Source organism: Chiloscyllium plagiosum, unplaced genomic scaffold (assembly GCF_037043375.1).
Source record: "Chiloscyllium plagiosum isolate Xiang-an unplaced genomic scaffold, Cpla_swu_hap1 HiC_scaffold_9, whole genome shotgun sequence".
Classification (NCBI taxonomy): Eukaryota; Metazoa; Chordata; class Chondrichthyes; order Orectolobiformes; family Hemiscylliidae; genus Chiloscyllium; species Chiloscyllium plagiosum.
Window position 1 is genome coordinate 76449270 of NW_028270147.1, and position 25898 is coordinate 76475167.

Below are 25898 nucleotides of genomic sequence, written 5' to 3' on the forward strand. Positions count from 1 at the left end.
TCCTATTTGGAAACCGAATTATGTTTTTTTCACATATCCATGTAAATGAATCATATATACAACCATAATCCTGTTACAATTTGTAGTTGGAAAATAGTTTTAATAATAATTTACAAGCTTTATAAGCAATGATAAGGCAAGAAAACCAAATACTTTAAAACTATTTTCTGTTAAGACTAATTCATAGCAGTGTAATATGGATTGAATGCACTTAGTTTTCATGTTTAAAACATCAGCATTCTTCATAACATACATGTAGTCAGAATGAATTCATTTCTTCCTACCCTAAAGCATGACAATAACTTTTTTTGTTAACATATTTAACTCAGTTGATGATATACCGACAGAACTAGGTGACTGGAGTATATTAATACCAATAATTTAGGTTAGTTGCAGCTTCAAATAATCATTTTATAAACACAATATTGTAATCTCTAATCAGTTCTCAACTAGATAAACCATAAGTGTACTTTCCCATGAGCTAGTCTACGCAAGAAATTAATTCCAACCACAATGAGACATATCAGAAATACCTTACCATACATTTAACAAAACACAGTGCATAAAAAATATAAATACAGTTCCAAATTTACGAATAAATGCTGGTTATAGCACATTGATCTTTTAAGGAGACAGACCTGTAGTTATAGCAGTGCATACCACACATTATTTCCTTGTAACGACAGTACATTTACTAACAAATTCTCAATCTTCATGTTTCTGACTCCACTTTTAAAACTATTTATCAAAACATTATTCTTCATGTCTGCTTTCCATTAATTAACATGGTGACAAATAAGAGATTGCGGAAGCCTCAGTACACTGAATTAGCAGCAAGCAATTTTCTGGGAACACAACAAAAAACTGTCAACAGTAAACATGAGAAAATAAAATGTTGGTCTTATACTGCAGGCTGTAACACAATCATCGGGTGCTGATGAAATTCTAAACTGGTGAGCTCTACAGTCAGTGCAAGAAATCATCAGAATGCCTGGACTATGTTACAACTTTGTAATATACCCTCACTAACGCATTAAAAGTCCTCCCTTGACTGGATAACAGAAATGATAGCGTATTTCCTATATACAGCTCACAATTTTCTATAGTCATCTTCAATGAACAATGTTGTCTCATTTTTGCCTACCGAGCCATATAGGAGTGGGATTTTGGGAATTATAACTATATTGTCTTTCCAACAGTCTATTGGTCATGTCCAGAAATTACATTATAGCACATATTGTTTTAAGGACAAAAGGTTGCTCACACTTCAATGCATTATCAAATGTAATCGGGTGAAATTTCACGATGAACTCCAAATTATCACTGTGCCATTAATATGTCACATTTAAGAAGCCAGATGCATCAACAGAATGCAATTATTTAGTTTCTAAAATAAATCACTCAAATTATTTCAGGCACTTAAATCAAAAGCGCACACAGTAAGATACAGTCATGTAGGCTGAAGCTACTGGTAGTTGTTCAGTTATTAAGTTGTCAAATCGCCAAAATGTAGATTGGCCAATAAAATTACTATATTCTGTGAGGAGTTTACAGGTCAGAAGACTGCTGTGCACCCAATGTTTGTGGTGTCACTCAATAGTACAACAAGTAATATCCTGATCAAGTTCAGCTATCTTGTCTTGAGCAGCAAAGGCAAATACACATTAAATACTAGTTCAATTATTAATGGTTAAGCTCAGTCAACATATAATGTAGCAATGGTCAACTAATTTTAAAAAGCAAAATTTTGTAGATGCTGGAAATCTGAAATAAAATCAATATATGCTGGAACACTTAACACATCGAGCAGCATCCATCAAGGGAAAAACATTCTTAATTGCCCAAATATTATTGTACCGGATTCTAATAGATATGGAGATATTCACCACGATTGAAGGATGCAATGGAATCAGAAGTTTTAAGAAGCAATGAACATTGAGACTCCAAACTTCAGTTTGCCAGAAAGTTATATCAGAAGCCACTCTGATGGCCCTGCCAGAACCCTTCAGCAAACAAACTGTTTGCCTGATACTTTATGTTTTTCATACACTGATTTCCTTGCAGGAGTAAAAGGAAGCTCCTTTTCATTTAGGAGAAGTGTCTTCAGACTACTGTCATACCTACTGCCGCTAAAAGCACCTGCTCCACACGTCAACTTGGATCATTACCTCCGCTAACACATATCACCAACTACCCCCCACATCATTTAAAGCCCCATATTTATCACAATGCCTCCCAACCAGCTCCTGCATCCCCTGACCTAACCCCCTCAGCATCCCCTGCCCCTGAGATTTCCTCGTGATGGGGAAATCAGGATAACGCATGGTCTGAGAGATACCAGGGATGGTAGGTAAGTAGCATCGGGGTAGGGTTCAGAGGACTTACGCTAGGGCAAAGAATTAATTTAAAATAACCTTTAAAAGACTGAAAAAGTGGCTTCACTTCAACTATACTTCACCGTTATTCTTTGCCAATTGTATACATTGTTGTAGGAACAGGAAGTTCTCACTGCAGCATTCGTAGAAGCATTATTTACAATGCAGTCAAGAACATATGTCACACAGATTGGGGGTACTGTTTCATTAACCTTCTATTCAAATGAGGAAATAAGTTTTTAATATAAAAAAGTAATATTTTAAGTATTATAACATTTTAAGTAAGTGCAAAGGTGGGATCGGGAAATGCAAACTTAGGGCAGCACGATGGCTCAGTGGTTAGCACTGCTGCCTCACAGCGCCAGGGACCCGGGTTCAATTCCCGCCTCGGGCAACTGTTTGTGTGGAGTTTGCACATTCTCCCAGTGTCTGCGTGGGTTTCCTCCAGGTGCTCCGGTTTCCTCCCACAGTACAAAAGATGTGCAGGTTAGGTAAAGTGGCCACGCTAAATTGCCCGTAGTGTTAGGTGTAGGGGAATGGGTCTGGGCGGGTTGCTCTTCGGAGGGTCGGTGCGGACTTGTTGGGGCGAAGGGCCTGTTTCCACACTGTAGGGAATCTAATCTAATCAAACAGGACAAAAGGGAAGAGCTATGCTGAGGTGAAGGTCAAGGGAAAATAAAGAATAAATGGTATGATGGTGCAAGGCTAAATGAAATAGCAGTGGTACAAGAGAAGAAACAACAAAGGTATGGGGAGGTTTAAACAAATAAAGCAGGTAAATTACCAACAACTGAGGTGGGGCTGCAGATCTTTAGTTGCTGTACAACATCTTAATGTTGTAGATTTGTTGGAGAGGAGGACAGTACAACATGATTACTTTGAATGCAACAGTGCAAGTAATGGAGTCAAATGAATGATTGGAATTTTGTTTGAGCATTGATATTTGTAATATGGATCATAGTTGAGAATGACTGTAACTCAGCTCGCTATGGGACTTACAGCCACAATTTACAAGGTCAGGGAACTTATTGCTTGCTGTCAGGGCAACTGTCTCTATTAAAGATGGTTGCTGGCCCCAGAAACTGCCACCAAATTGAAAGAACTTTAGCTCAGCTGTGTTACTGGAAACAACAGTCAATCATTGTTAGGGCTACTCTGGAGGATGACTACGCAAGGAAATATGCCTCCCTCCCTGCCATATACGTGGGGTTTGGGGCTGCTGAGATCTGGCAAGCAACATGGTGACAGAGTGTGTGAGAAAGTGAGAAAGAGAGGGCGCATGAGAGAGCACATGTGTGTGTGTGTGAGAGAGAGAGAGAGAGAGAAAGAAAATGAGTGAGAGCACGTGAGACAGCATGAGAGAGAGAGAGTGGGGGTGGTGGTAGTTATTAGCAACAAAAAGTAGCACTATTGTCAGTGGGTTGCGAATTACTATTGGGGATTCCTCCATCGGACAAAGAGTTATCAAATATGACATATCACAACATCTTGAAAAATGTCCGTATTACACTAGGGATGAGATTGAGAGGACCCTTGAGACATTTGGATCAGCAACAGTCACAGGTGAGGTGCCAGAAGACTGGAGGTTGGCTAATAGTGGTGCCAGTATTTAAAACAGGTGGTAAGGAAAAGCAAGGGAACTATAGACTGATGAGCCTGACATTTGTGGTGGACAAGTTGTTGGAGGGAATCCTCAGGGACAGGATTTACATATATTTGGAAAGGCAAGCATTGATTATGAATAGTCAGCATGGCTTTGTGCATGGGAAATCACGTCTCACAAACTTGATTGAGTTTTCTGATGAAGTAACAAAGAGGATTGATGAGGGCAGAGCAGTTATCTATATGGACTTCAGTGAGGTGTTTGACAAGGTTTCTCATGGTACACTGGTTAGCAAGGTTAGATCTCATGGAATACTGGGAGAACTAACCATTTGGATATAGAACTGGCTCAAAGGTAGAAGACAGAGGGTGGTGGTGGAGGGTTGCTTTTCAGACTGGAGGCCTGTGACCAGTGGTGTGTCACAAGGATTGGAGTAGGTCCACTGCTTTTCATCATTTATATAAATGACTTGGATATGAACATAGGAGGTATAGTTAGTAAATTTGCAAATTACGCCAAAATTACAAGTGTACTGCACAGTGAAGGAGGTTACCTCAGAGTCCAGAGTACAACGGGATCTTGATCAAATGAGCCACTGGGCTGAGGAGTGACAGATTGAGTTTAATTTAGATAAATAATAGGTACTGCCTTTTGGAAATGCAACTCAGAGCAGACTAATACATTTAATGGTAAGGTCCTGAGAAGTGTTGCTGAACAAAGGGACCTTGGAGTATAGGTTCATAGCTCCTTGAAAGTGGAGTCGCAGGTAGATAGCATAATGAAGAATGTGTTTGGTATGCTTTCCTTTATTGGTCAGAGTACTGAGTACAGGAATTGGGAGGTCATGTTGCAGCTGTACAGGACATTGGTTCGGCAACTTTTGAAATATTGCAAACAATTCTGGTCTCCTTCCTATCAGGAGGATGTGAAATTTGAAAGGGTTCAGAAAAGATTCACAAAGATATTGCCAGGGTTGGAGGATTCGAGCTATACGGAGAGGCTGAATAGGTTGGGGCTATTTTCCCTTGAGCGTTGGAGGCTGAGGGGTGACCTTATAGACATTTATAAAATCATGAGGGGCATGGATAGGGTAAATAGACATGGTCTTTTCCCTGGGGTAGGGGAGTCCAGAACTAGAGAGCATAGGTTTAGGATGAGAGGGAAAAGATATAAAAGGGACCGAAGAGGCAACATTTTCACATAGAATGATGAGTGTATGGAATGAGCTTTAGAAGTGGTGGTAGCTGGTATAATTACAACATTTAAAAGGCACCTGGATTGGGTATATGAATAGGAAGGGTTTAAATAGATATGGGCCAAGTGCTGGAAAATGGGACTAGATTAGGTTAGGATATCTGGTCGGCATGGACATGTTAGACTGAAGGGTCTGTTTCCGTGCTGTACATCTCTATGATTCTATGACAATACTGAACATTATAAAGAGTAAGAAATGTTGCATCAGTGAAGATTCCTATTGCAGAAGTCAAATGACAAGAATCAGAAGAGTTTATGTTCAAGAATTATATATTTATGTAAAAAGTAGACAAGGCTGCACTCTTCAAATTACTCATTTATAGCATGTACAAGCAATATATAAGTTTATTAATCTTAACATTTTTCAGCAATTGGTTCCCTATCTGAGCTGCATGACACAAGGAATCCATGGACATGTTGCAGGTCAGCAGTCGGCAATTTTATTTTAGCATGTTGTCACTGTTCTCATGTTAATGACTAAAAATAGCCCTCTTCTCTTCAGTAAAGGCAATTAAAATGTAGGTTTGACATATTTTAATTTGTCAGTCAAATAATGCTAACTCAAGGAAAGTTATTTTGTAAGCTACCTTTGCCATAGCACTATTCTTAAATCTCCTGAACTAAGTCTACAGAAAATAGCAGCTCAGTGCAAAATTAACAGAACATATTGTACTTGTTTATGACATATAAACATTATAAGTTTATCAAGTGGTTTGCAGCAACAGGCAGTCAGTACAAACATTTATATGACTGAGATATGAAGTTTGAAGGATGAAACAGTCCAAGGTTTTCATTCAAATTGGTTGACAGTCACACTCTTTTTGACCTTAAGCTTCTGATCTGACTTCAGCTGATAATAAGTGTTATTAAATTTCTTCTTCTTTAAATTCTAGTCCCAGCCCCCCAAAACTCCACCACACTAACTTCGCTACTCTGGCTCTGACATTGGCAGGGTGCCAGACGATGACAGGTAAGTCTGTGAGTATAGACAGTTGTTCCGGGATGCTGTGGGCAGAGTTGGAAGTGTGAGAGGAGGTTGAATTAAGCCAGTGATGCCAGTTTTGCAAAGGGGCATGCAGGAATTTTCTGACTCTGACACTTGTTTAAAAGAGTTGCACTGCTGACTTAAACAACCAGGGGAGGTGGTGGCCTAGTGGAATTATCACTGGACACAGTTAATCCAGAGACACAGGTAATGCTCAGGAGAGTCAGGTTCAAATCCTGCAGTTGGTGGAATTTGAATACAATAAAAATCTGTAACTGAGAATTTAAGGATGATCATCGTCGTCAATTGTTGGAAGAATCCATCTGGTTCACTAATGTTCTTTAAGGGAGGAAACTGTATTCTTTACCTAGTCTGGTCTACATGTGACTCCAGACCCACAGCAATACGGTTGACTCTTAACTACTTTCAGGGATAGGTAATAAATGCTGGCCTAGCCAGTGACGCCCTCACCAAATGAATGAAAAAAAACCTTCGTAAATCACAGCAAGAACGAGTCCATATAAAAGTTGACATGCTGATAGATCCCAACGAGACTATCAACCTAGTTCCCAAAAAGGCACACTGCAAGGAGCACTTTTGAACAAGTGGGCGACCTGGAATTTGCAAACTCTTAGAGGGCTAAACCATAGCCAATACCTCATCATTAATCTCTGTTGGCACGGCCAAACTCAGTCTTACATCTTCAAAAACATTCTGCCACACCTCGTGGAATGCTTTATTTCCAATGTTTGCTAGACCAAAGTATTTTGGTGTATGTCTTTCATTCCATCTCAGAGAAAAAAGATTACTGTATATACTCATGTAAAAGTCCATCTCATGTAAAAGTTAACCCCTTATTTTTGGCCAAATATTCTTGTGTTTTCCACGTATCTCATGTAAAGGTTGACCCTACTATATCGCATTATAAACCTTTTACAAAGAAAATTGCATGTTCTCATTAATCCTTTAAACAAAATTGCATTCAGTCATTCATACCGGTAACTCTACTCATCGCTCTTTGTTTACTGTACTGCATCTCTATTCATTCACTCATACCTCTACTTGGCCCACTTGGTTTACTACAGCACATTTTGATTCATTCATTCATTCAGACCGGTACGAAGTCTATTAGTATTTATCGCACTTTGTTCACTATACATCCAAAAGGTAAAATCGTTAAAAAGTTAATTATTTTAATTGAGTCATTATATCTGAATAAAAGTGCAATACATGAGCTACATCTATCTTTAATTCTTTGACAAATTTGTTAATGTTGCTGACATTCATTACACATGACAGTAAATGAGAGAGAAACAGAAGAATGAGTTGGCAAAGTTCAAGATGCTTACACATTCAGAATTTAATAAATGTTTCATTTTAAGTGCGCCATTTACACCAGGCCATGACGATGTTGAACAGTGCGATTTTGCAGATTTCAATGAATCTTTGACTTGTTAAATTTTCACACCGGCGTGTATAAATAAAATTTACTACCAGTGGCACGGTGGCTCAGTGGCTAGCACTGCTGTCTCACAGCACCAGGGTCCCAGGTTCAATTCCTGCCTTGGGCAACCCCCTGTGTGCTGTTTGCACATTCTCGCTGTGTCTGTGTGGGTTTCCTCCGTGTGCTCCAGTTTCCTCACAGTTCAAAGATGTGCAGGTCAGGTGAATTGGCCATGCTAAATTGCCCATAGTGTTAGGTGCATTAGTCAGAGGGAAATAGGTCTGGGTGGATTACTCTTCGGAGGGTCGGTGTGGACTGGTTGGTTCAAAGGGCCTGTTTCCTGCACTGCAGGGAATCTAATCTAATTCATTCTTGTTCCTCTTGCTTTTATCCGGTAATTAATTTACCATAATTCATTGTGTGTTTCTTCTTTACCCGGGATTACTTGAGCATTCAAATCAACTTCTGCTAATAATATGGTATTTCGAACTGCAGCATGAATTTCAGCCTGTCAAAACTAGTGCCCATGTAATAGTCAACCTTTAAAATGAACATTTAAAAACAGCCCAAAAAAATTCAACTTTTACACAAGTATATATGGTAATTATTTCTCATTTTCTTTACAATGGAAGGCCAAGTTGTGATTTTTCCTCGACAGTGAGATCTTTTTTGTTTTCTGTACATCAGTTATTCATAGCTATAAATAACTGTAGCTGTAAATTCTTGTTAAAATGCATTTTCCCACATTGCAGTATTTATGAAATAACAGCCTAAATTAAACATAAAGGTGTTTTAAGGATGCTGAAATACTGGACAGTACATAAAAGTGCAAATTACTGTTAAGTGGAAAAAATGTGCTAAACAGATTTTGAGAGGCTTGGCAAAATAAACTATCCAAACATTTTAAAAGTGGCAAGAAGCATTTGACACCTGCAAATTGGCAAACTGTTGACTTGGCTTAATGCGAAAACACCAACGAAGCAACATCCTGTAATAGTAGCAAGTCAAGGAAGAGAACTAAAAGTATTCACCATGTTTATCAAAAATATCACTACAAACACCATTTATAGGCTACTTGCATACAATTCGGGCTACTGAATCGTCTTTATGTCATTAGTTACACATACTTAACTTATTCAGTGGCAGAAACAAGTTTACTAAAATCAATCCCTCAAGTTATACCAGATTTTAAATTGCACACTTTCAAGTTACTTAAGTCAATAGTGTCAGTGGAGTACTATGTCAACACTTTCTCAACAGAATAATTTTGCTTGTACAAGGTTGGAGCCAACATTTTTTAAAAAAAGTAATCGAAAAGAAATTCCAGAACACAGGAGAAACAAAAACAGCAAGCAATTAGTCTACTTCAGAAATGATGTGAAAACGAAATATAATTCATGTGCCATGCTTAAACGTAAAGCCACACATCTTATTACTTATGAAAACCTCACAATCTTACAGCTGACATACAATATAATATCAGCTCAGCAGGAAGGGCACAGTAACCATAGCCAGGAACTATCAGATGCACAACTTAGTGAAAATATTATACTTCTTCCACAGAGGCCATTGAATTTCTTATTTTCCATTTCACTCTCGCAAGGCAGACCTTGCATTCAAACAGCATATTTCACAAGCTCAGGACATCCAAAATGTTTTATAGCTAAAAGAAGAAATAAAATCAGTCTCGTTACATTTTCATAATTTTACGTTTGAAGAACTGAAACAGGATAAATCCCATTATTCATACTCAAGAACAATCTTAAATGTTTGCATTCATTTTGTTCACACGAATGCAACTGTTAACATAGAGGGTCTTTTTGATCAATCAGAGTGAAGAACAAGAAAGTAGATTTGCTTAAACCTTTTTTTTCAAAAATCAACCTTTTGGTGGGATGTTATTACACATCTCTGAAGCAGGTGAGCCTTGAAGACAAGTCTCCTGGCTTAGAAGAGGAGACTCTATTACTGCACCAGAAGAATTTTAACCATTTATGTATATTCTGACAAGTTGAAATAATTAGCAGTAAATCAAGCACATCATTGCAAAACAATTACTGACATATCAAAGCATAGTTCCACGTTCAGTCCATGAATTAATAGCAAACTTACAAAATGTATGTGTTATACATTCATCTATTTTTGCAGGTTAGATAACCTTGAAAGAGCTGAAAAAGGGCTGGAAAGGGGGTTACCTTATGCCACAGCATTCTTCAAAGGATCAACAGTTAATCCTCCTTTTTAAAAAAACTTTAATAAAACACAATGGTCCAAATTTTTCTGTCAAAATAACCGTGACACTAATGGTACTCAATTCTCCACACACAAATGGTGCAGCATACTTTGGCGAAGGATTGTTGCACAGTTAGGTGTGCATAAACACAAGTTACAAGGTGCCCTACTGCTTACATACATCGAATGTCACACAGGTGCCACAATTGTAACACACACACACACACACAAACCGAATACTCCTCAGACAGCTGTCTTGTTATTTCAGGTGAAAGTAACACTTATAACATGATAATTGTTCATTTCTGATATTTGAAATGGCTCGCACTTGAAATAAAGACTTACAAATGTGTAGACTCAATCCTTCATGTACTTGTCAAATTTAAAACTGTTTTGCTAAGGGGTACATTTTTAAGGAGAAAGTAGTAAGATTTAAAAAAGACATGAGGGGCAAATTATTTTTACATAGACGATGGTTCGCATGTGGAATGAACTTCCTGAGGAAGTGGAGGATGTGGGTACAATTACAACTTTTAAAAAACATTTGAATAAGTACATGAATAGGCAAAGTTTGTAGGGATATGGGTCAAGAGCAGGCAGGTGGGGCTAGTTTAGTTTGGGATTATGTTCGGCATGGACTAGTTGGACCAAAAAGTCTGTTTCCCTGCTGTATAACTATGATTCTATGACTCTAACACTTTTGCTTTCTTTTAATGTACTTTTTTCCCATTCACTGTTTCATATCTATAACTTATTTGACACTGAATTCACTCATTCCAATGTGTACTTCATTCTCAATCTTTCCACTATTAGTCATTCAAGCCTTAATTTTGATTCTTGAAGAATATGCATAGTTGTTTGTCCCTCTGCACATCATGGTCTCAGATGGTCTGTTACACTCACCGTGCCATTTTCAGCTCACACTTGAGGAATTTAGTGAACCGGGATGTTTAGCACTGAAGGATTCAGGAAAACTCAAACACCATAGGCCATTACAGTTACTCCAAAGTTTAATACAGTATAGTATTACAGCTGGAAAAATTCCACCCACTTCTGGTCATAAATGGCACAGACATGAAATGTAGTCTAATTCAGAATTAAGACTAACTGTTCATTGCCAAACAATCATACTGCCAATATACATGCACAAGTGAAAATATTAAAAAAATATAATTTTACAATTATGAAAAATGCCATGAAAAAAAAATGAACTGTCTTCTTGCAACCAAAGGCTATTTTATTATGAGGACAGTGAAATGTTTCAGTGGCCTCCCACAAGTGAATTTACAAGCATGACACTGTATCCATGACCCCTGATGAAAAGGGAATTTGGGTCATGTGTAAAGTAGTTATGGAGCATGAAGGGATAACTGAGTACATGAATTATCATTTTAATTTTAAAGCAGTGAATTATTCTATTGGGAGCAGTTAAATTATGATTAACAGCCACATAATTTATAACCTTTCACACTTAGTAAATTAGAAGCAAGCTTCACCTCTGTTTAAAATGCTGGTTTCCAATACCATATGAATACATCAATGGAAACTTTCTCCCAGTGGTAAATTGTGTATTTATGGCAATGACTATTGGAAAATTGAACATCACTAGAATAGTTTAAAATAAGGTTAAAAGAGAAGAGAATTGTATAATAACTTTCAAAGTCAATTAAGAATACTGCTTTCACAGATGAAACATCGCAATATTTTACTTGGTTGTGAGATGAAGTTTCTTGAGTCCAAAAATATTCATTCTGAAGCTTCTGTATCATTGTTTATTAGGTCAAAGTGTCATAATCTATGTCCAGAAATTTCTCTCTCTCAATTTTCAACAAAAACGAGCCCAAAAACACTTGAATTTCTATTGAAACAGGAAAACTCTATTGCATTATTTTTGAATAATGCATAAAGCAATTGTACTGGATGTATCTAACATACATTGTGGTTGCATTTATAAGAATTTTATTTTGAATGGAAGGACCCCACCTTGGATTTAAATTAATTATAAAAGAAAATCTAATGAATTTAGGAAATAATTTCCAAATTTCACTCTGGGGCCAGAGTGACAAAACTTTTGTGAATTCCTGAAACCAAAAGAGAAAATGCTGGGAAATCTCAGCAAGTCTGGCAGCATCTGTAAGGAGAGAAAAGAGCTGACATTTCGAGTCTAACTGACCCTTTGTCAAAGCTTCGACAAAGGGTCATTTAGACTCGAAACGTCAGTTCTTTTCTCTCCTTACAGATGCTGCCAGACCTACTGAGATTTTCCAGCATTTTCTCTTTTGGTTTCAGATTCCAGCATCCGCAGTAATTTGCTTTTATTTTGTGAATTTTTAGATTTAGAAGGATGTTGCCAAGGTTGGAGGATCTGAGCTACAGGGAGAGGCTGAACAGGCTGGGGCTGTTGTCCCTGGAGCGTTGGAGGCTGAGGGGTGACCTTATAGAGGTTTACAAAATTATGAGGGGCATGGAGAGGACAAATAGACAAAGTCTTTTCCCTGGGGTAGGGAGTCCAGAACTAGAGGGCATAGATTTAGGGTGAGAGGGGAAAGATATAATAGAGATCTAAGGGGCAACCTTTTCACTCAGAGGGTGGTACGTGTATGGAATGAGGATGTGGTGGAGGCTGATACAATTGCAACATTTAAGAGGCATTTGGATGGGTATATGAAAAGGAAGGGTTTGGAGGGATATGGGCCAAGTGCTGGCAGGTGGGACTAGATTGGGTTGGGATATCTGGTTGGCATGGACGAGTTGGCCCGAAGGGTCTGTTTCCATGCTGTACATCTCTATGACTCTATGACTATGACTCTATGCTGAAATCTTCATTCAGGACAAATTCCAACCATATACACGTGCTGTGTAAAATCAAATCTACTTGGTGAATCTACTACCAAATCTTTGAAATGCAACTGATGGGGACAAACAGATGAACAGAAGATTAGCAATTTCAACCACAACTTGAAACCTGCTTCAGTACTTACATATTTACTGAAAATTAAGAAATGTAAAAGTTCATTTTCAATGTTATTTTGCAACTGCAATGCTAAGACAGGTACAGGCGAATCTTTGTATAATGTTGCGGTTAAACTCCAAAACATCTACCTATTTTAAAATTACAGTAATTACCTCGACAGTTCTTTTTGAGTTATTTCTGCTGGCAAATCACACAAACTCGAATACACTCAAAGATCTTGAAATTCCCCATTTAATGGCAAGGTGACTACCCTGAAGTTTTCACATTTTCACACTATCAAAACCTACGATTGACAGCTGAGGAAAATCGTTAGAGCCCCAACCCAAAAGACAAAACAATTTTTATTTCCTCTAGAGATGGTCCATTTTGCTGACAATAATTATTATAAAAATTGAAATGAATTCTGTTGCACATTGTTGATGACAAAATGTTTTGTTAGCACAATATTATAATATCACTGAAACAAATATTTTGAAGCCTGATTCATTAATGAACTATTTCATGTTATCGCTATATGTTGTGAAGAATGCATAACAACATGGTGTGTACCTTTTACTTCAAATAACATGGTTGTTTTTAGGACAAATCACAACATATTCCTTTACAGGATGGAATAAGCAATAGTCTAGCATCACTGGCCCCAGAGTGAAAATGGGCAATTATTGATTTTATTTTTAAAACTCAGAAACATAGCAAAAAACAAACTGATAAAAGTTGTTTTTCTGAGTCTGTGAACAAATACTTGCACAAAAGAATGTCAATTATCCTCCATCTAGCCTTCTTAGACTTAGTCATCTTTTCAGACTTAATTTTAACTTTTTTTCCAGCCTCACCATGTACAAATTCTCACACAGTTACAAAAGCTTCTTTGATCTGTTGCAACTTGAGGTGGTATTTTTTAAACAGTTAACCAAACTAGATTTGAAAGTTATGAATAATCTAATGAGTCCTGTTCTGTTTTGAAGGAAAAACACTTAATATAATACATTGATTATTTCTGAAATCTGGACATGACGTGCACAGAATTATTTTAGAAACCAAGGTAGAAATTGCTGAAACATACACATTGCGGAATTGAATCTAATGCGCTGAAAGTTCTATTATTCAATTAAATTGTTCAGAATTCAACCAATGGCTTGTCTCGAAGAATTGGTGTATACATGTATATTCTAATTATCCATAAATTCTGTCATTTGCAAACTCAAAGAAAGAAATAATTCAAAAATCCTGAAATAAAAGTTAGGTTGACTTGGACCCAATTCCAATCTCCAATAGGCATGGCCAAAGCATGAAAAGAGTTAAATATAATGTGGCATTGTTTTACTGCTAAGACTTAGCAGTGGCTTAACGTGCATCAAGCAAACTCAAAATGGAACAAGATATGTTGCTCAGCCTCAAAACAATTAACTATGCTACAAGCAAAGTCATTTCATTTGTTATACAATTAATGTCTCAAAACTTAATTAATTTTGCTCATATGCCAAAAAAATCAGTTTTCAGAATTTTATAAATTTATTTTCAAAATGAAATGCATTAACTTGCTTGAAATGTTTGATATCATTCTTTAATGAAATGTGTATTTAAATATCATCAATTACTGTTTGTAACCCACATTAAAATCGTACTTCTACGTATCAATTTCTCTATATGACATCTTATAATGATTGCAATGTTCTTTTTATATTTGGCCGATGAGTTCGCTGACACAATTCAGGGCTCGTGGGTCTGTTTTGCTGTCTCAAGTCCGCATGCCAACAGTATCTACAATGGCTTGTCAGCCCAGATCCGAAAGAAAATGCTAACCAATTGATTGAGGCTTGTCTTTATATTTTGGGATTTTGCTGCAGGCTGACTCAAGTTCCTCTGTTCAAGATATGCCCTGGGTGAGGCCATGCAATTGCCTTCAGTCAAATAGTGTTCCACCAAGTTCAGTCCGCCTGGCGAGCCAGACCAAGACATCAGCATACCCTGCAACTCTTGTGCTTCATTTCTAATGATAAAGCCAGTTGTAGTGCCTGTTTGAAGTCCAGTTAGACTTTAGCTAGTAGGCACATTTACATGGTTACATCATTAATCCCATTTTGTTGCTACTTAAATACCTCAGCAAAGGCCAGCATCCAGTCAGTAACTCACATTTTATTTACTCATGCGTAATACTTGACACTGGTCCAGCTTCATCAGAGTTAACAGAACCTCTAACACTCTGCTTATTTTTGTCAAATAGGGCTCCCTGATTAGACCAGATTAATCACTGCTATCAGGGAACTCATTCTATGAGGTCCATCTGCCTGACCTTGTTAAATTGCTACAACGACACTCCTCTACCAATGGTGGTGTTGTTGGGCTTTGTGCCTCTCAGGTACTCTTGCTGTATTGGAGAGCAAGTTAACGCCATTTCTTTGCTGGTAAATTTTCGAATGAAATTCCAGTAGTACATAGAACCAAGAACTTTAGAATGGAGACTAAATTGCATTCATTCACTCTGCCTCAATTTTATTTGTTCATTCACCTTTCGGTCCAACCTGTCTACGCCGACCAGATATCCCAACCCAATTTAGTCCCACTTGCCAGCACACGGCCCATATTCCTCCAAAATGTCCTATTCAGATACCCATCCAAATGCCTCTTAAATGTTGCAATTGTACCAGCCTCCACCACATCCTTTAGCAGCTCATTCCATACCCGTACCATCCTCTGCATGAAAAAGTTGCCCTTTAGGTCTCTTTTATATCTTTCCCAACTCGCCCTAAACCTATGCCCTCTAGTTCTGGACTCCCCCACCCCAGGAAAAAGACTTTGGCTATTTATCCTATCCATGCTCCTCATAATTTTGTAAACCTCGATAAGGTCATCCCTCAGCCTCCAAGGCTCCAGGGAAAACAGCTCCAGCCTGTTCGGCCTCTCCCTATAGCTCAAATCCTCCAACCCTGGCAACATCCTTGTAAATCTTTTCTGAACCCTTTCAAGTTTCACAACATCTTTCCGATAGGAAGGAGACCAGAACTGCACGCAATATTCCAACAGTGGCCTAACCAATGTCCTGTACAGCCGCAACATGACCTCCCAACTCCTGTACTCAATACTCTGACCAATAAAGGAAAGCATACAAAACGCCGCCTTCACTATTCTATCTACCTGCGGCTCCACTTTCAAGGAGCTATGAACCTGCACTTCAAGGTCTCTTTGTTCAGCAACACTCCCTAGGACCTTACCATTAAGTGTATAAGTCCTGCTAAGATTTGCTTTCCCAAAATGCAGCACCTCGCATTTATCTGAATTAAACTCCATCTGCCACTTCTCAGCCCATTGGCCCAACTGGTCCAGATCCTGTTGTAATCTGGGGTAACCCTCTTCACTGTCCACTACACCTCCAATTTTGGTGTCATCTACAAACTTACTAACTGTACCTCTTATGCTTGCATCCAAATCATTTATATAAATGACTAAAGGTAGAGAACCTAGCACCGATCCTTGTGGCACTCCACTGGTCACAGGCCTCCAGTCTGAAAAACAACCCTCCACCACCACCCTCTGTCTTCTACCTTTGAGCCAGTTCTGTATCCAAATGGCTAGTTCTCCCTGTATTCCATGAGATCTAACCTCGCTAATCAGTCTCCCATGGGGAACCTTGTCAAATGTCTTACTGAAGTCCATATAGATCACATCTACTGCTCTGCCTTCATCAATCTTCTTTGTTACTTCCTCAAACAACACAATCAAATTTGTGAGACATGATTTCCCACGCAAAAAGCCATGTTGACTATCCCTCATCAGTCCTTCCAAATACATGTACATCCTGTCCCTCAGGATTCCCTCCAACAACTTGCCCACCACTGAGGTCAGGCTCACCGGTCTATAGTTCCCTATCTTGTCTTTATCGCCCTTCTTAAACAGTGGCATCACGTTTGCCAACCTCCAGTCTTCTGGCACCTCACCTGTGACTATCGATGATACAAATATCTCGGCAAGAGGCCCACCAATCACTTCTCTAGCTTCCCACAGAGTTCTTGGGTACACCTGATCACGTCCTGGGGATTTATACATCTTTAACCATTTCAAGACATCCAGCATTTCCTCCTCTGTAATCTGGACATTTTGCAAGATGTCACCATCTATTTCCTTGCAGTCTATATCTTCCATATCCTTTTCCACAGTAAATACTGATGCAAAATATTCATTTAGTGTCTCCCCCATTTTCTGTGGCTCCTCACAAAGGCCGCCTTGCTGATCTTTGACAGGCCCTATTCTCTCCCTGGTTACCCTTTTGTCCTTAATATATTTGTAAAAACTCTTTGGATTCTCCTTAATTCTGTTTGCCAAAGCTATCTCATGTCCCCGTCTTGCCTTCCTGATTTCCCTCTTAAGTATACGCCTATTTCCTTTATACTCTTCTAAGGATTCACTCAATCTATCCTGTCTATACCTGACAATTGCTTCCTTCTTTTTCTGACACAAACCCTCAATTTCTTTAGTCATCCAGCATTCCCTATACCTACCAGCCTTTCCTTTCACCCTAACTAGAATATACGGTCGGTGAATGATTGTTATCTCATTTCTGAAGGCTTCCCATTTTCCAGCCGTCCCTTTACCAGCGAACATCTGCCTCCAATCAGCTTTTGAAAGTTCTTGCCTAATACCGTCAAAATTGGCCCTTCTCCAATTTAGAACTTCAACTTTTAGATCTGGTCTATCCTTTTCCATTACTATTTTAAAAAGAATAAAATTAAGATCGCTGGCCCCAAAGTGCTCCTGAAGAAGGGCTAATGCCCGAAACGTCGATTCTCCTGTTCCCTAGATGCTGCCTGACCTGCTGCGCTTTTCCAGCAACACATTTCCATCTCTGATCTCCAGCATCTGCAGACCTCACTTTCTCCCCAAAGTGCTCCCCCACTGACACCTCAGTCACCTGCCCTGCCTTATTTCACAAGAGTAGGTCAAGGTTTGCACCTTCTCCGGTAGGTACATCCACGTACTGAATCAGAAAATTGTCTTGTACACACTTAACAAATTCCTCTCCATCTAAACCTTTAACACTATGGCAGTCCCAGTCGATGTTTGGAAAGTTAAAATCCCCTTCCATAACTACCCTATTATTCTTACAGATAGCTGAGGTCCTTACAAGTTTGTTTCTCAATTTCCCTCTGACTACTGGAGGATCTATAATACAATCCCAATAAGGTGATCATCCCTTTCTTATATCTCAGTTCCACCCAAATAATTTCCCTGGATGTATTTCTGGGAATATCCTCCCTCAGCACAGTCAAAAATGCCACTCCCCCTCCTCTCTTGCCTCCCTTTCTATCCTTCCTGTAGCATTTGTATCCTGGAACATTAAGCTGCCAGTCCTGCCCATTCCTGAGCCATGTTTCCGTAATTGCTATGATATCCCAGTCCCATGTTCCTAACCATGCCCTGAGTTAATCTGCCTTCCCTGTTAGGCCCCTTGCATTGAAATAAATGCAGTTTAATTTCTTAGTCCTACCTTGTCCCTGCCTGCCCGGACTGTTTGACTCACTTCTGCTCTCAGATGTACCCGTCTCAGATCGATCACTTTCTTCACTATCTCCCTGGGCCCCACCCCCCACCTTACTAGTTTAAATCCTCCCAAGCAGTTCTAGCAAATTTCCCTGCCAGTATATTAGTCCCCTTCCAATTCAGGTGCAATCCGTCCTTCTTGTACAGGTCACTTCTACCCCAAAAGAGATTCCAATGATCCAAAAATGTGAATCTTCTCCCATACACCAGCTCCTCAGCCATGCATTTATCTGCTCTATCCTCCTATTCCTGCCCTCACTAGCTCGTAGCACTGGGTGTAATCCAGATATTACTACCCTTGAGGACTTCCTTTTTAAATTCCTGCCTAATTCTCTGTAATTTCCCTTCAGAATCGCAACCTTTTCCCTTTCTATGTCGTTGCTTCCAATGTGCACAATGATCTCCTGCTGGCCCCTCTCCCCCGTGAGAACATTCTGCACCCTCTCTGAGACATCCTTGATCGTGGCACCAGGGAAACAACACACCATTCTGCTTTTTCTCTGCTGGCCACAGAAACATCCATCTGTACCTCGGACCACAGAATCCCTTAACACAATTGATCTCTTAGAAGCCGACGTACCCCTCGTTGCATTAGAGCCAGTCTCAATACCAGAAACTTGGATGTTCGTGCTACGTTCCCCTGAGAATCCATCACCTACATTTTCCAAAACAGCATACCTGTTTGAAATGGGTATATCCACAAAAGACTCCTGCACTAGCTGCCTACCTCTCTTACCCTTCCTGGAGTTAACCTATCTATGTTACTGTATCGGAGACTTTCCCCCCTTCCTATAACTGCCATCCATCACATACTGTTGCAAATTTCTCATCGCTTCTGTCTCTCCAACTGGTCCACTCAATCTGATAAGGTTCACATCCAACGGCACATATGGCAGATATAATCCGCAGTAACCCTTCAACTCTCTTTAAACTCCCACATCTGACAAGAAGTACATATCACTGCAAAGGCCATTTTTGCTCCTTCACAATCTACAGACCCAGAAAATAACACCGCCTTATTCCTCTACAAACACTGCCCCAGGTTAAATTAATAGCTATGCTTATATTTTAAGTTTAATCAAGAGACTTATCTCCAAAAACATATAATCAAGAAAGAACCCACTGTACTCACTAATACAGCCTTTCTCTTGGACAGACTTAAAAAACAATTAACTTATCTGATTCTGTGCTGTGATACAGCTGTTACTGGTAATGCCAGACATTCTTGCCCGTTTTTAAAGACACTCCAGAAGGTGGTAGTAAAATATCATCTTGGTTACAACTGAATACTCATTAAGTCATTTCAAAAGTTAATTTTGAAGAGTTTCCACAGTATTCTAAATCTGGAATCACATTTAGGCTAGATTAGACAAGGACAACAGATTTCCTTCCCTAAGGTGGCAGCACGGTTGCTTGCACTGCTGCAAGGGACCTGCGTTTGATTCCACTCTCAGGCAACTGTGTGGAGTTTGCACATTCTCTCTGTGTCTGAATGGGTTTCCTCCTGGTGCCCCGTAGTGTTCAAGGAGGCCGGTACAATTACAACAGTTCAAGGGCATCTTACTCTACGAGGGAACCAGAAGAACGTCAATGACAACCCCTGCAGATTCGTAATCATTATTACTAAGAATTAACTTATCAATTAAACTTAAAAATAGGTATGATTTGAACTTCTGTCTTAACATGTAGTTCAGAGGTCTGATCTGAAAAAGTCCAGTAGCATGTCTAAAAAAAACCCTGCTATGTACCATCTCTCCACGTGTATAATGTACACTTGTATAAATAAATGATTACATTAAAATTCTTCAAGACATTTAATACATAAAATGCAACAAATAATAGTGGTGATACATTCCATTGCCATCCCATTCTAACTATTTTAAATGCAAACTTGGAAGGTTTTGCATCTACTTGCCCCACTGAGAAACCTTAGTTATTTTGGAATCCTGTTCACCCAATCTTAAATGTTAATTATTGTCAAAATAGATTTAAGAGTAGCAAGTGACAGATGATGATGGGACAGATGTGCACAGAGCCTGGACAAACAGAGGATAATAAGAAGGGCATTTTGAAACAGTGATATCACAGGAAGTCAAAGGCTAGTGAGTAACTGCTCTCAGGGAGCATATATCAGTAGTTGGCAATTATAAAATTATACTTTTAATCATAAAGCTCTAGACAATTACTAAAATTAGGGATATATAAGCCTAACTAAAAAACTGGTGTGGTAGAAGAACGGTTCCAATTTGAGAGGCCCTGCCACCAGTACTTCAAACAGTTTATACCTGAACTGCACAAGGATCAAGGTTCCAGTGAGCTGCATAACTAGGGAAATGGAGAGGATTTGGGAAGATGTAGTAAATCAAACAGGAGTGACAAAACAAGACAGAAAGATACTAGTACAGTAAATACACCAAGCCAAGGGATCAACCCTGGTTCAATGGAGAGTGCAGGAGGGCATGCCAAGAGCAACACCAGGCATATCTGAAGATAAGGTGTCAACCTGGTGGAGCCACCAAACAGGACTCATTGCATGCCAAATAACATAAGTTGCAAGTGACAGAGCTAAGCCACCCCGCAACCAGAGCAGATCTAAGCTACATCCAGTCATGAATGGTGGTGGATGACTACATAATTCACTGGAGAAGAGGTTCCAAAAATATCCTCATCCTCAATGATGGAAGAATCCAGCACATCAGTGCAAAAGATAAGGCTGAAGCGTTCGCAGCAATGTTCAGCCAGAAGTGCCAAATGGATGATCCATCTCAAACTCCTCCAATGGTCCCCAGCATTACAGATACCAGTCTTCAGCCAATTTGATTCACTTTACGTGATTCCAAGAAACAATTGGAGATACTGGATACTACAAAAGCTATGGACCCTGACAACACTCTAGCAATAGTACTGATGACATGTACTCCAGAACTTGTTGCTACCCCTAGCCAAGCTGTTTCAAAACAGTTACAACACTGGCATCTACTTGAGAAAGTGGAAAATTGCTCAAGTATGTCTGTATGTAAAAAGCAGGACAAATCCAACCCAGCCAACTATCATCCCATCAGTCTACTCTCTATTAGCATACGTCAGGTATAGACGGGATAGATCGAGTCAATCCTGAGAAGAGTATAAAGGGAGTAGGAGTACACTTAAGAGAGAAATCAGGAGGGCAAAAAAGGGGACAAGAGATAGCTTTGGCAAAAAAAGTTAAGTGAAATCCAAAGGGGTTTTACAAATTCATTAAGGACAAAAGGCAACTAGGAAGAGAATAGGACCCCTCAAAGATCAGCAAGGCAGCCTTTGTGGAGCCGCAGGAGATACTATGCGAGTATTTTGCATCAGTGTTTACTGTGGAGAAGGATATGGAAGATAAAGAATATAGGGAAATAGACAATGACACCTTGAAATATGAGGAGAAGGTGCTGAATGTCTTGAAATGCATAAAAGTGGATAAATCTCCAGGATCTGATCAGGTGTACCCTAGAACCCTGTGGAAAGCTACGGAAGTGGTTGCTGGGCCGCTTACTGAGATATTTCGATCATCGATAGTCACAGGTGAGGTGCCGGAAGACTGGAGGTTGGCTAACGTGGTGCCACTGTTTAAGAAGGGTGGTAAGGACAAGCCAGGGAGCTATAGACCAGTGAGCCTGATATCGGTGGTGGGCAAGGAAGGAATCCTATGGGGCAGGATGTACATGTATTTGGAAAGGCAAGGACTGATTAGAAATAGTCAACATGGCTTTGTGCATGGGGAATCATGTCTCACAAATTTGATTGAATTTTTTGAAGATGTAACAAAGAGGAGTGATGACAGCAAAGCGGTAGACGTGATCTATTTGGACTTCAGTTAGGCGGACAACAAGGTTCCCCATGGGAGACTGGTTAGCAAGTTTAGATCTCATGGAATACAAGAGAACTAGGCATTTGGATACAGAACTGGCTCAAAGCCAGAAGACAGAGGGTGGTGGCGGAGGGTTGTTTTTCAGACTGGAGGCCTGTGACCAGTGGAGTGCCACAAGAATCGGTGCTGGGTCCACTACTTTTCACCATTTATATGAAAGATTTGGATGTGAGCATAAGAGATATGGTTAGTAAGTTTGCAGATGACAACAAAATTGGAAGCGTAGTGGACAGCAAAGAAGGTTACCTCAGATTACACGGGATCTTGATTATATAGACCAATGGGCTGAGGAGTTGCAGATGGAGTTTAATTTAGATAAATGAGAGGTGCTGTATTTTGGAAACGCAACTCAGAGCAGGACTAATACACTTCATGGTAAGGTCCTAGGGAGTGTTGCTGAACAAAGGGAACTTGGAGTACAGGCTCATAGCTCCTTGAAAGTGGAGTTGCAGTAGATAGGATAATGAAGAATGTGTTTGGTATACTTTCCTTCATTGGTCAGTGTATTGAGTACAGGAGTTGGGAGGTCATGTTGCGGCTGTGCAGGACATTAGTTAGGCCACTGTTGGAGTATTGCATGCAATTCTGGCCTCCTTCCTATCAGAATGATGTTGTGAAACTTGAAAGGGTTCAGAAAAGGTTTACAAGGATATTGCTAGGGTTGGAGGATTCGAACTAAAGGGAGAGGCTGAATAGGTTGGGGCTGGTTCCTTGGAGCATCGGAGGCTGAGGGGTGATCTTAAAGAGGTTTATAAAATCATGAGGGGTATGGATAGGATAAATGGACAAAGTCTCTTCCCTGGAGTGGGGGAGTCCAGAACAAGAGGGCATAGGTTTAGGGTGAGAAGGGAAAGGTATAAAAGAGACCTAAGGGGCAACTTTTTCACACAAAGGTGATGCTTGTGTGGAATGAGCTGCCAGAGGAAGTGGTGGAGGCTAGTACAAATGCAACATTTAAAAGTCATCTGGATGGGTATATGAATAGGAAGGGTTTGGAGGGATATTGGCCGGGTGCTGGCAGGTGGGTTGGGTTAGGACATCTGGTCGGCATGGACAAGTTGGACCGAAGGGTCTGTTTCCGTGCTGTGTACCTCTGTGACTCTATGATGGAAGGTGTCATCAACAGTGCTATCAAGCAGCACCTGCTCAATGACGCCCAGTTTGAGTTCCACCAGGGCCACTCAGCTCCTGACCTCATTACAGCTTTGGTTCAAACATTGACAAAAGGACTGAATTCCAGAGGTGAGGTGAGAGTGACAGCCCTTTACATCAAGGTTGCATTTGACCGAGTGCAACATCAAAGAGCCCTAGCAAAACTGGAATTAATGGGTATCGGGGACAATCTCTCATTGGTTAGAGTCATATCTGACACATAGAAAGATGGTAGTGATTGTTGGAGGTCGGTCATCTCAGCTTTAGGACATCTCTGCACATGTTCCTCAGGGGTAGTGTCCTCAGCCCAACCATCTTCAGCTGCATCCAATGATCTTCTCACCATTATAAGGTGGGAAGTGGGAATGTTTGCCGATGTTCAGCATAATTTGTAACTCCTCAAACACTGAAGCAGTCCGCGTCCAAATGAATCATCGAATCCCTACAGTGTGGAAACAGGCCCTTCAGCCCAAGTCCACACCGACCCTCTGAAGAGTAACCCAAACAGACCAATTCCCCTACCCTATTATCCTATATTTACCCCTGGTTAATGCAACTAACCTACATATCCCTGAACACTACGAGCAATTTAGCATGGCCAATTCACCTGACCTGCACATCTTTGGACTGTGGGAAGAAACCGGAGCACCTGGAGGAAGCCCACGCAGACACGGGGAAAATGTGCAAACTCCACACAGACAGTCACCCGAGGCTGAATCCCTGATGCTTTGAGGCAGCAGTGAGAATCACTGAGCCACTGTGCCGCCCTAAAGAAAGAGCTACAATGCACTGGCCGGGAATGCAACAAGAGCTGGACAATATCCAGGCTTGGGCTGAAAATGGCAAGTAACATTCATGCTACCCAAATCCCAGGCTATGGCCATCACCAATAAGAGACAATATAACCATCACCCCATGACATTCAATGGTATTAACATCACTGAATCCCGCACTGTCAACATCCTGGGAGTGATCATTGATCAGAAATTCAACTGGACTCACCACATAAACACAGAAGAAGAAGAAGATGTCAGAGGCGAGGAATAATGCGGTGAGTAACTCACCTCCTGACTCCTCAAAGCCTGTCCATCATCTGCAAGGCACAAGTCAGGAGTGTGATGAAATACTCCCCACTTGCCTGAATGAGTGCAGCCCCAACACTACTCAAGAGGTTTGACACCATCCAAGACAAAGGAGCCACTTGATTGGCACCACATCTACTCCCTCCACCAAAGTAATTCAGTAGCAGCAGTGTTTACTATCTACAAGATGTATTGCAGAAATTCACCAAAGATGCCCAGACAGCATCTTCCAATGACCACTTCCATCTGGATGGACAAGGGCAGCAGATATATGGGAATTTCACTCCCTTCAAGTTCTCCTCCATGTCACTCTCCATCCTCACTTGGAAATATATCACCGTTCGTTCACTGTTGCTGGGTCAAAATCCTGGAATTTCCTCCCTATTAGCATTGTGGGTCAACCTTCAGCAGATAGACTACAGTGGTTCATGAAGTCAGCTCACCACCATCTTCTCAAGGGCAACTTGGGACAGGCAATAAATGTTGGCCAGCCAGCAACATTCACATCCTACAAAATAAAGATTAAATAAAAAAAAATTTTGAAACAAAACAGATCAAATTGACAGAGCTGCAGGATGACTCAGACGAGGACCTGAATACTGAAGAATACATGACACTTCGGAAGGAGAAGATTGAAGACGAAGAGGGGTGGTTCTGGTTAATAATTTTTTTAATGTATTCACAGGATGAGAGCATCGCCAGCTATGCCAGCATTTAGTGCCCATCCCAGAGGGTAGTTAAGAGTCAACCATATTGCTGTGGGTCTGCAGTCACATGTAAGAGTAGTTAAAGATGGCAGTTCCCTTTCCTTAAAGACATTAGTGAACGAGCTCACTTTTTCAACAATTGACAATGGACTTGTGGTCATCATTAGTCTCTTAATTCAAGATTTTTATTGAATTCAATTTCCACCATCTGCCATGGCAGGATCCAAACGTGGGTATACAGAACATTACGTATTCTCTGGATTAACAGCCTAGTAATGACACCACAAGGCCATCACCTCCCTTTACAAATACAATACAGGGAAATCCCTTAAGTTAAATAAATCAGGGTGTAGAAGGGGTTTGGGTTGAGATAAGAAACGACAAAGGCAAGATGTGACTTGAGGGTGGTGTATAGGCCCCGAACAATAATCCCATTGTAGAACGGAAAATAAAGGAATAAATAATGGGTGCTTGTCAGATTATGGAGAATTTTAGTCTAGAATCAGATTGGAAAACATCAGATCCACAAAAGTAGCCACAGTTGAGGAGTTCATGGAATATTTTAGATGGTTTTAGGAACAACACGTTCTGGGTCAACCAAATAACAGATGATAATAGACTTGGTACTGCACATTATGATGGGATTAATGACCTTGT

The 25898-nt window shown here is 40.1% G+C and overlaps 1 protein-coding gene across 3 annotated transcripts in view; it reads right to left on the minus strand.

The window, feature by feature from the left end:
- The window catches only part of nek7 (NIMA-related kinase 7), a 207595-nt gene that overhangs the window by 88933 nt on the left and 92764 nt on the right, over nt 1-25898 (minus strand). The gene's annotated exons all lie outside the window — the stretch shown is intronic.